We start from the raw sequence: 11,828 nt of genomic DNA, 5'->3' as shown, positions 1-11,828 counted from the left end.
GTTTGGAGAAGCATTTGGGAAGGCATTAGTATATTGAAAACAGGGGTCAGATGGAGAGTGGAAGATGGTAGATCAATCAGAGTTTGGGAGGATGAGTGGGTTCCTAATCTTGAGGGCTTTTGCATAAACTCCTTTTTGGTCCCTGGAACGGAAAACTTGATGGTAGCGGACCTATTACTTGAAAATGGGAGGGGGTGGGACATCCAGAGATTAAATGGATGCTTTAGTGAAGCGGAAGTGCAGGCTATTAGTGATATTATCTTGCCATACAATGCAGGGGAAGATATGAGAATCTGGCATTGGTCAAGGGATGGACACTATAATGTTCATTCAGGCTACTTATCAGGCATGGGGCTAGTAGAAGCTAGCCGGGTACATGAGGGCTGGAAGAGATTGTGGAAGCTGATGATTCCCCCTAAACTGAAGCAGTTTATTTGGCGTCTGTGTTCAAAGTGTTTGCCCACTAGAGCTCGGTTGGCCCAGAGAAGAGTCCCCATCTCAACGGAATGTCCAGTATGTGTGGAGCAAATTGAGACAGATAACCATTTATTTGTTGATTGTAGTTTCGCAGGTGATATTTGGCGTGTTGCAGGCATTCCTATACCGAGAGTGGATAACTGTTACCTTGACGAGTGGCTCCTCCAAGCCTTGGGCAACTTAAATATGGAAGAATTAGTCAGAGTCTGTTGTGCACTCAAAGCAATCTGGGACCACAGAAACAGAGTCCTGTGGCACATGAGATGGTGGCCGGCAGACATGGCTTGGCAGATCAGTTTAGAGGCTGTTCAGGATTGGAAGGCCTTTCAGCAGAAGGCGCCACCTTCGGGCAACCGACATATGCAAGCATCACACATACAGACGTCACCGCCGAGGGCCGCCCAGCCTCTCCCACCAGCACAGGATACACAGATAAGAGGTAACCACTTTTTGCCAAATCCTTAACATAAGTGGGTTATGCTTAGCCCGGGCTTTATCAAATGCAATATAGATGGAGCCATTTTCAATGAATTAGAAAGTAGTGGTATGGGAGCAGTGATTAGGGATGAAAAGGGAGTTTTTCTCTTTTGTAGTAGCAGTCTTATCCCAAGCATTAAGGAACCACGTGTCATTGAAGCTCTTGCAATCCGCACAAGCTTGTTATGGATTGCTAATTTGGGATATTCTGTTGTTATATTTGAATCTGATGCTAAAGCTGTGGTAGATGCTATCCACTCTGAAAAGCATGACATTTCTGAATTTGGTATGATTGTGAAAGACTGTCGAGTCCTGCTAAGATCCACCCCTTTCTTTAAATTAGCTTTTATTTCTCGCTTAGCGAACAGTGCGGCTCATTTGGTAGCTAGGCTTGCCTGTTCCAATGCTAGCGATTTTGTTTCATCCGTTGTGCCAGACTGGCTTGTGAACACTATTTATATGGATGCAAATCCGTCTTCTATTTAAGCGTCATTTTCAGGTTCAAAAACAAATAAAAGACTAAAATAGTCCAAAACATTAAATTAGCAAACTTAAAACTCCAATGAGTAAAAAGTAAAGGTGCAAACTAAGATAACAAAAGACCTATTAAACCACCATTATTATTCGCATGATCTGACCCCAAAGTCTAACTTGTTCTAGATTTGAATCCATCCCATGCGGTGGACTTGGAATTATAGCAAAATTTATATACTCCTACTTGATCTTAAATTTTGCAAATTTTGTTGGATTGTTAGAACAGAATATTTATTTTGTTTGCATTTTTATTATTACCTAGCTTGAGTAGAATATAATAAATAATAAAAGCTATTTTTTTAATTATCGACTTAAATTTTTTATTTAATATAATAAGATATATATGGTATATAACCTTTAAAAGGATATCTAGATGAAAATGTAACAGAGATAATACAACAACAAAGCCTTAGTCCCAAAATGATTCGGGGTCGGCTAACATGAACCATCATATAAAACCGTGAAATCAAGTCGTGTCAGCAACACAAATTCGCTCCCTCCACTCCGTCCTATCCACTACCATATTTTCCTCAATTCTCAGTAAACTCATATCACTCTCGATCACCCTCCTCCAAGTTTGCTTAGGTCTTCCCCTACCCCTCACCACTACATCCCTTTGCCACTCTTCGGTTCTCCTAACCGGCGCATCAAGCGCTCTACGTCTCACATGGCCAAACCACCTTAGTCGGTTTTCTCTCATTTTATTCTCAATAGATGTTACCCCTACTTTTGTCCTAATTATTTCATTACTCACCCGATCCTTTCTCGTATGACCACACATCCATCTCAACATACGCATCTCCGCCACCGACATCTTATGGATGTGGCAGTGTTTCACTGCCCAACACTCCGTACCATATAACAATGCTGGTCTAATTGCCGTCCGGTAGAATTTCCCCTTCAATCTATTAGGCATGTCGGGGTCACAAAGGAAACCCGTAGTACTCTTCCACTTCGACCAACCAGCTTTAATCCTATGAGCAACATCTCCATCTACTTTTCCATCCGTTTGGATAATAGATCCTAAATACCGGAAGCAATCCGAGGCCTGAACAACTCTCCCATCTAGGGTGATTGTCCCTGCCTCCCTACTCCTATGGCCGCTAAACTTACACTCCAAATATTCCGTCTTACTTCGGCTCAACTTAAAGCCTCTAGATTCTAGAGTTTGTCTCCATAGTTCCAACTTCCTCTCCACTCCTTCTTTCGTCTCATCAACCGACACAATATCATCTGCAAACAGCATGCACCATGGTATACCATCTTGAAGTGAACTTGTTAGTTCATCCATAACGATGGCAAAAAGAAATGGGCTTAGTGTGGAACCTTGATGCACTCCAATCGTAATAGGAAACTTTTCAGTCTTCCCAACACTAGTACTTACACTCGTGCATGCTCCCTCATACATGTCCTTTATGATGTCAATATATTTCCGCGAAATGCCTTTCCTTATCAAGGCCCACCAAAGTACTTCTCTTGGTACCTTATCATATGCTTTCTCCAAGTCAATGAAAACCATATGCAAGTCTTTCTACTTATTTCGATAGTGCTCCATTAATTGTCTCATTAGATGGATGGCTTCCATAGTTGATCTTCCCGGCATAAAGCCAAACTGGTTTTCCGAGATCTTCATCGTCCTCCTTAGCCTTTGTTCGATCACTCACTCCCAAAGTTTCATAGTGTGACTCATTAATTTGATTCCCCGATAGTTGGCACAATCTTGGACATCGCCTTTGTTCTTATACAAAGGGATTAAGATACTTTTCCTCCATTCTGATGGCATCTTATTGTTTCTCCAAATTTTGTTGAAGAACGTCGTCAACCATTCGATTCCTCTTTCTCCCAAACATCTCCAAATCTCAATAGGGATGTCATCAGGTCCTACTGCTTTCTTCAACTTCATCTTACTTAATGTCATTTTGACTTCACCTTTTTGAATTTTCCGCAGGCATTCATGATTTATCATATCGTGATGGATACTTATATCTCCCACATCTTGTCTGCGATCTCCATTAAATAAGTCATCAAAATAGGACCTCCATCGTTCCTTGATATCCTTATCTCCAATTAAGACTTGCTGGTCCACATCCTTCACACGTTTAACTTTTCCGAGATCTCGCGTCTTTCTATCTCTCATCCGAGCAATTCTATATATGTCTCTTTCCCCTTCTTTCGTATCCAATCTGGTATACAGATCCCGATTCACCTTTGCTCTAGCATCTCGTATGACCTTCCTTACTTCCCTTTTAGCCTCTTTGTATTTTTCGTAGTTCTCATCACTCCTACATTTCTCCAATATTTTATAGGATTCTCGCTTACTCTTTACTGCTTGTCGTACTTCTTCTGTCCACCAAGATGTGTCCTTACCCGGTGGCATGGTACCTTTAGATTCCTCTAGAACTTCCTTCGCTACTTCTCTTATACTATGCTCCATCTTAGTCCATATCAAATCTATATCTAAATCCATATTACAAGTCCAAACATCTTTTTTGGTCATCTCATCCACAAATTTTTGTTGATTCTCTCCTTGCAATTTCCACCACTTAATCTTAGTCTCTACTTGTGGTGTTTGTTTTCTTATACATTTCCTACTTCGAAAATCAAGCACCACTACTCTATGTTGGGTTGTCGTACTCTCACCAGGGATCACCTTACAATCAATATAACTCTTTCTCCAAGCACTCCTTACTAAGAAGAAGTCAATTTGGCTCGCATTACCGTCACTCCGATAAGTCACTAAGTGGGATGTTCTCTTCATAAACCATGTGTTCATGATACTCAAGTCATAGGCTGATGCGAATTCCAAAATATCATTTCCTACTTCATTCTTATCTCCAAAACCATACCCTCCATGAACACTCTCAAACTCATCTCGCCTAAAACCCACGTGTCCATTGAGATCACCCCCCAGTACCATTTTTTCATCCCTAGGAATCTGTTGCACCACTTCCTCTAAGTCCTCACAAAAAGCTTGTTTTATAGAGACATCTAATCCTATTTGTGGCGCATATGCACTAATGACATTCACAATCTCATCCCCTATCACTAGCTTGACACTCATAATTCTATCGCTCTTCCTAGACATCGCTACTACATCATCAATATACTCCCTATCAATAAGAATACCTACTCCATTTCTACCCTTATCCTTTCCTGAGTACCAAAGCTTATAACCCCAAGGAGCTATCTCTCTAGCCTTGGCTCCAACCCACTTGGTTTCTTGTAGGCACATTATATTTATTCTCCTCCTCTTCATAACATCTACAATTTCAGCTAATCTTCCTATCAAAGAACATATGTTCCATGTCCCAAAGCGTAACCTACTACCCTTACCCCTACCCATACCCCTACCCCTACCATTACCGTGGACTAGCTTATTTACCCGCAACCCTTGCATATTTGACACCACCCCCGGGTCCTGGGGTGGCGCGCCGCTTCGGGGCGACGACTTAGCAACCCTTGCACATTTATCACTACACCCGGGTCTAGGAAGTGCAGCGCGTCGCTGAGTAGGGAATGCCCCAACGGTATTTATAGTATGGTTCATATCATAAGATGTGGCTAAGTTTTACGCTGGCTGCCACAAACCTACCGCAACCCTCATCCTTTGTCCGGGCTTGGGACCGGCTGTAAAAGCCACCAAGTGACCTTCATAGGCGGAGTTTGTAACAGAGATAATAAATAAAAAAAATATTCGTAAAAGAAATATCAACTTAACGTTTAATTTAACTAGTTTCGTGATAATGCAAAGGAATATGTCCGTTATGAACTATTAGTTCAACTTATGTTGAATGGTTTGGTGGTACTATAGACTAGATAAATCATATCTTATAGTGTATACATATCTAATATAATTCAATTAAAAAACGAATTTAAATAGTCACATTAATTTTAATTATATAACTAATTTATAAAATTATTTTCATTGTATAATCTCTTTTCTTTTTACTCGCATTGATATTAATAATATAGAGTACAAAACAAATAGTAATAATATAGGCAAACATTAAATTTATTTTGTTTGTGTTATGTATGAAAATCGTTTTTCACAAGTGTAAAAAATAAGTGATGCATGATTAATTGAACAAAAAGGCGAGGTGCATCTGATATGTATGCATTAATGATTTGATGTGGCGTCATGATCGAGATTGGTAACTGCCATTATTAGAGAACAAGCGCAAGTGCTGGCACTTTACATGAAAATAATTCGTTATTTAGGGTTAAGGTGTAAAAATATCCCTAACGTATCAGGCTATGAGTAATTTTACCCCTAACGTTTAAAATGGTACAATTTTACCCATAATGTTGGAAGCCAAAAACAATTTTATCTCTAACGTTGATAAATTAGATCAATTTGAGAGATTATTATAAAACGATATTTTTATTCATTATTCTGCATCAATTGCAAAACAATTCGTTCTAAAAAAAGATTTCATGTTTTATTATAATTTAATAATAGAATTTGAGATTAATATTTATAAATTCGGTGGATTTTTTGAATTTTTTTGTCTATTCAATACAAAAAGACAGTATATTTTTTTTCACATCCCAACGAATGTTTGTGATTTATTACTGATAAAATGACACACGTATGAAGTGTAGATACAAGATTTATGACCGAGAAGACAGTTTGATCAATTATTTTTCAAATTGACCCAATTTATTAACGTTAGGGGTAAAATTGCTCTTGGCTTCCAACGTTAGGGGTAAAATTGCACCATTTTAAACGTTAGGGGTAAAATTGCTTCTGGCCCAAAATGTTAGGGGTATTTTTACACCTTAACCTCATTATTTAACTCAATTTATCACCGATCGTTGGTTTTAGCTTTTCGAATTAGCATTTAATATTTCATTTTAAACCGCAGAAAATATATTAGATTTATATGATATTAATATTTAACACTTATTTATATAAACAATAACTTTTCGAAGCTTTTCATAAAAATCTGTTTGTATTTATTTGATATTTCTAAAAATAATAATTTTTAGAAAACACATTTCTTCTTTAATATTTATTTCTATCTTTATAATATTATTATCGGAACAATAAGATTTTAATTTGTTTGATAAATAATTATTTTAAATTTTTATTTAGTTATTAAGATTATTTTATTAATTTATGTATTATAATTTTTATTTTTATAGTTTGTTTATTGATTAATTTAAAACATGTCCATATTATACATTTGAGTAAATAATTTATTAGTTTTTATATTTTTACCTAACACACTTTTTAGTCCTTGTAATTTAATAATACATTATTTAGTTTTTAATTTTTATTCTATTCAACAGTTTTGTCCTTCACATATTTGAATTATTAAACAGTTTAATCAATTTTTAAAGTGCTAAACTATTTAATAGGACAAAATTTAATGACTAAACAATATTTTAAATAAAAATATAAAGACTAATAAATTATTTATCATGAATATTTTATATAACAACAATCTCTCATAACAATTTTACCAAACACTTACTACATCAGTAACAACTAAAATGAGCCTTTAGAGGATGTTTGTTTCAGCTTTTCGGAAGAGCGTTTAGCGTTTCACTCTAAACCGCAGGAAATATAGCGTTTGGTTAGGTTTATATAACCGCAGCGTTTAGCATTTTCTCTGAAAACTGCAGCGTTTTGGAGCATTTTACGAAAAGCTCCTATTTGGAGCTTTTCATAAACAGCTGTTTGTAGTTAGTTGTTATTGACAGAATTATCTTTCTTATTTCCACAAAATATGTTTATTCTCTAACATTATTTATCTTTTTACAACATAATTACCGGGAAAAACAAGGTTTTGTTGCGTTCAATAAATTTTTTATTTTTTATATAGATTATTTTTATTAATTTGTGTAACACATTTTTTATTTTATAATAGGATAGGGTGCAAAAATACCCCCAGCATTTATAGCTAAGAGCAATTTTACCCTTAACGTCTAAAATGGTACAATTATACCCCTAATTTTGGCAGCTAAAAGCAATTTTACCCATAACATTGACAAGTTGGGTCAATTTGAGAAATAATTTATCAAAATGTTTTCTTGGTCATGAATATTGTCATTTACACTTCACATGTGCACGACTTTATCATCGTTAGTAACAAAACACAAACGTATGATTAGACGTGAATTTTTTTTAAGAAAATAAAAAAAATATATTGTCTTTTGTATGAGTTGGACAAAAAAATTCCAATATTTAATCGAATTTATAAATATTAATTTTTCAATTTTATTATTAAATCACAAAAAAAATATGAAATCTCTTTTTTAGAACCACCGGTATGTGCAATTGGTGTATAATAAGAAATAAAATATCTATGTTTTTTAATAATATTTGAAATCGACCCAATTTGTCAATGTTAGGGGTAAAATTGCTCTTAGCTGCTAGCGTTTTGGGTAAAATTACACCATTTTAGACATCCAGAGTAAAATTATTCCTAATTGTAAACATTATGGGCATTTTTCACATTTTTCTTTTTATAATTTCATCGTTGATTAATTTAAAACACGTACATTTTAGACATTTTAAATCCGAACAGCAACAGTTCAATATAATTTTACCAAACACTAGTAATTAAACAGCTAATAACAAACAGCTAACAGCAACAGCTAACAGCTTACTGCAACTGTAAACAGCTAACAGTAACCGTAACAGCTATTAGCTAACAGCTGAACCAAACAGACCCTTAATCTCCTCCTTATTATCGTTATTCCTTGATTTCGATAGAAATCTAGAGAAGACACCCTTTCTTTAAATATAAAAAATCAAATTATCAACTTCTGTCAAATGTCACTTTGTTTTTCTTAATATCATGATGCTATGTAACACCAAAAGTCATCGCCCGGATTTAATTAATATTTTTCAATTTTATATTATTTTCCTAATTCAATTATAAAATGGTAGGATTTTTAATTGGTAAGTTTAATCTCATTTCATCCGAGGAGCATCGGTTGATATATTTCTAATTTCAGAATTGGAAATTTATGAGTTCATATTTATCCACTCACAAAAAAATTTAATATCATTTTCAGTTGTGAATGTAATTAATTTAGTAAATAATGTTCACGTAGTCACTGACTGAATAAATGAATTTAACTAGTTACCATTTATTAAAATCCTAGAATTTAATATGATCATGCTAAAGCTTAAATTTTAACAAACATAAATCTAATAACGGTGACAACCAAATTGATCATATGAACACCGCATTTAAACTATTTGAATTCCATTTATTTTAACTATGTGTTATCTTATAGTATTTCTAACGCTTGCTAAATTAAGCGTTGAAAATTAATGGAAGATATTAAATTGACGGTAGATGATTGTCATTTAATTGTCATTTAGGTATGGAAAAAACGAATCCACCAAGACCTTGTTTGGGAATTAGCTGTTAGCTGTTAACTTATTACATTAGCTGTTAGCTGATTACATTAGCTGATTTGACTAGCTGATTTGATTAGCTGTTTGTGTAGACATGTTTGGTAAAAATTAGCTGATTGATAATAGCGGTTTGTGCAAAAAGACGAATAAGAGCATTAATTTTGGCGCAGGAAAAGAGGGAGTCTATGGCCCTGTTTGGGAATTAACTGTTAGCTGATTTGACTAACTGATTTGACTAGCTGTTTGTGTATACCTGTTTGGTAAAAATTAGCTATTGATAATAGCGGTTTGTGCAAAAAGACGAATAAGGGCATTAATTTTGGCGCAGGAGAAGAGGGAGTCTATCTATTAGGGTTAAAGAAGTCCATTAATTTTAATATTCCAAAACGATAATTGAAAAAGCTCCTTTTAAGAGCTTTTTCTAAATTAGCGTTTTCATCCCAAAACTCTCTTCCAAACCTCTCTCCATCAAACACTCCAATCAACGGTTTCAGTGGTCAAACCTCTAAAATTGGTCAAAACCGCTCTTTTTATCCCAAAACGCTCTTTACCAAACAAGGCCTATCTATTAGGGTTAAAGAAGTCCATTAATTTTAATATTGCAAAACGCTAATTGAAAAAGCTCCTTTTAAGAGCTTTTTTTAAATTAGCGTTTTCATCCCAAACCTCTCTCCACCAAACACTTCAATTAGCGGTTTCAGTGGTCAAACCTCTAAAGTTGGTCAAAACCGCTCTTTTTATCCCAAAACGCTCTTTACCAAACAGGGTCCAAATTTGATGGATTTCAAAAGCTCTACCATTTTGGTGAAATATTAAAATATTAAATTTTTACCATCAGTTTTTGTTGGATAAATATTTTTATAGGATTTTTTTTTTGTTGGTTTTCTAGTTGAATGTGGTTTAAGTTATGATGTTGTTATATGTATTATATCTCTTATTTTTATTTTTTGGTAAATTAAGTAATTGTATTATATCTCTTATTTTTATTTTTTGGTTTTTTAGTTGTATGTTTTGTATAATATTGCAAACGATTAAATTGAACTAAGGAATAATTATTTTGGTTTTGTTTTGCCCAAATTGATTGCTACCTAGTACTTTTTTTTCTTTTCTTTATTAAAAAAAATAATTAAAATTATATTGATTCAAAAAAAAAAACTTTAGTTATGACAACACTCCAATTAAAAGCAAATGAAATGGGCACTATAAACACATGACTTTAAAAACAAAAATTACAGTAGGCACTTAAACACGCTTAAACACGATACAATCAAAAAAAAAATATCAAATTATTGAACACTTAACCTACTTTTATAAAAATAGAAAAAACACTTAACCTACTAGGACAATAATAGGAAAGCAATCTTTAGCATATCCTAAATCAAGTATATGCTAAATCAACCCATTCTTTCTGAAATGATAGGAAAGTGGTCTTTAGCATTGGCTGAATTCTCACTAGTTTATCTGCCCCCAACATCGGTAAACGGAAAATCAATCACAAATTTCGTTGTTGATCATCCCATCGACTTCCAATATCCCGAAGAGACAGAACTCTCAATCTACTTAACGCACAGAGAACTGTGGCAGCATTCGATGGCTCAAGTATCGATAGTTCCAATGAGCAAGTGTAATCATTACATCTTCAACCGAAGCAAAGACAATATTTGCAGTAAACTTAGATTTTGAATGCACAAACAACCAAGCGGAATACGAAGCATTAATCATCGACAGGAAATCTTAATCAATCTAGGGCAAAAAAAGAAGTCAAAATCATCAGTGATTCACAGTTGGTAATCAGTGATTCATATTTTGCAGTTGCATTCCAACTACTAAAAGAATTCAATGAAATCAATTTGGAACACATTCCAAGAAACGAGGACTAGGAAGCTAACAAGTTGGCCTAAATCGCTTCAGGAATGAAGATTTCAAAAGAAGTTATGTATAAATTGGTCATTATAAAAAAAAAAGCAAAGACATCCCTCCATCACAAATAGAGGATTCCAAATTTGAGTCATTCGATATTGACGTTAACGCGGCCCAGGACTGGAGGAAAACCTTTCCTCGACTAACTCATGGATCCTTCCAAGAAGGTAAAATACTCACTAAGTATTCACTCTCGAAATTACATGTTGTTGGCAGGTGATTTATACCGAAAATTTATGACGGTATGCTGCTCAAATGCCTTGGTATGCCTAAAACAATGCAAATAATGAACAAGTGCATAAAGGCGTATGCAGAGCTCGCCGGTCCGGGAAGAATGTGATGGATCATTAACTGTCATAGATACTTATGGCCTACGATCTTACAAGATTGCATCACATATGCAAAAGTTTGTAAGAGGTGCCAACTACATAGCCAAATTCAGTGTGTCCAATGAGAAGAGTTGCACTCAGTAATGAAGCCATGGACATTCAGGGGATGGGCTATTGACCTAATAGGGAAAATATTTCTTGCTTTATCAAAAGCCCATTGCTGCATCATCTTCGCCACCGATTACTTTTCCAAATGGGTTGAGGCAGCACCAATGAAGCAAGTAGGTCAGACACAAGTCATCCATTTCATTAAGGAAAATTTAATCCATACGTTCGAGATTCTAGAATCCATCACCATAGATCAAGGAACTATGTTTACATGCGATTATATGAAGGAATTCGTAAAAGAATATGGAATTAAGTTGATCCATTCAACACCTTTCTATGCCTAAGCAAACTAACAGGCTGAAGCACCTAATAAAATCCTGATCCGAATTTTGGTAAAAAAATGCTACAGGACAATCTGAGAGAACGGCATAAAATTTTGTCACAGACACTTTGGGAAATACGTTTGGTCATGATGCAGTGATTCCATTAGAAGTCGACGTACCATCACTCAGGGTGATGCGTCAAAACAACCTAGAGTCAGAAAATTACGTACAAGCCATGATAATGGAACTAGAATACTTGGACTACGAGAGACAAAAGGTACTCGA

This window comes from Euphorbia lathyris, chromosome 6 (assembly GCF_963576675.1).
Source record: "Euphorbia lathyris chromosome 6, ddEupLath1.1, whole genome shotgun sequence".
Classification (NCBI taxonomy): domain Eukaryota; kingdom Viridiplantae; phylum Streptophyta; class Magnoliopsida; order Malpighiales; family Euphorbiaceae; genus Euphorbia; species Euphorbia lathyris.
The sequence above is the reverse complement of the archived record's forward strand: the minus strand, read 5'-3'. Positions refer to the sequence as shown.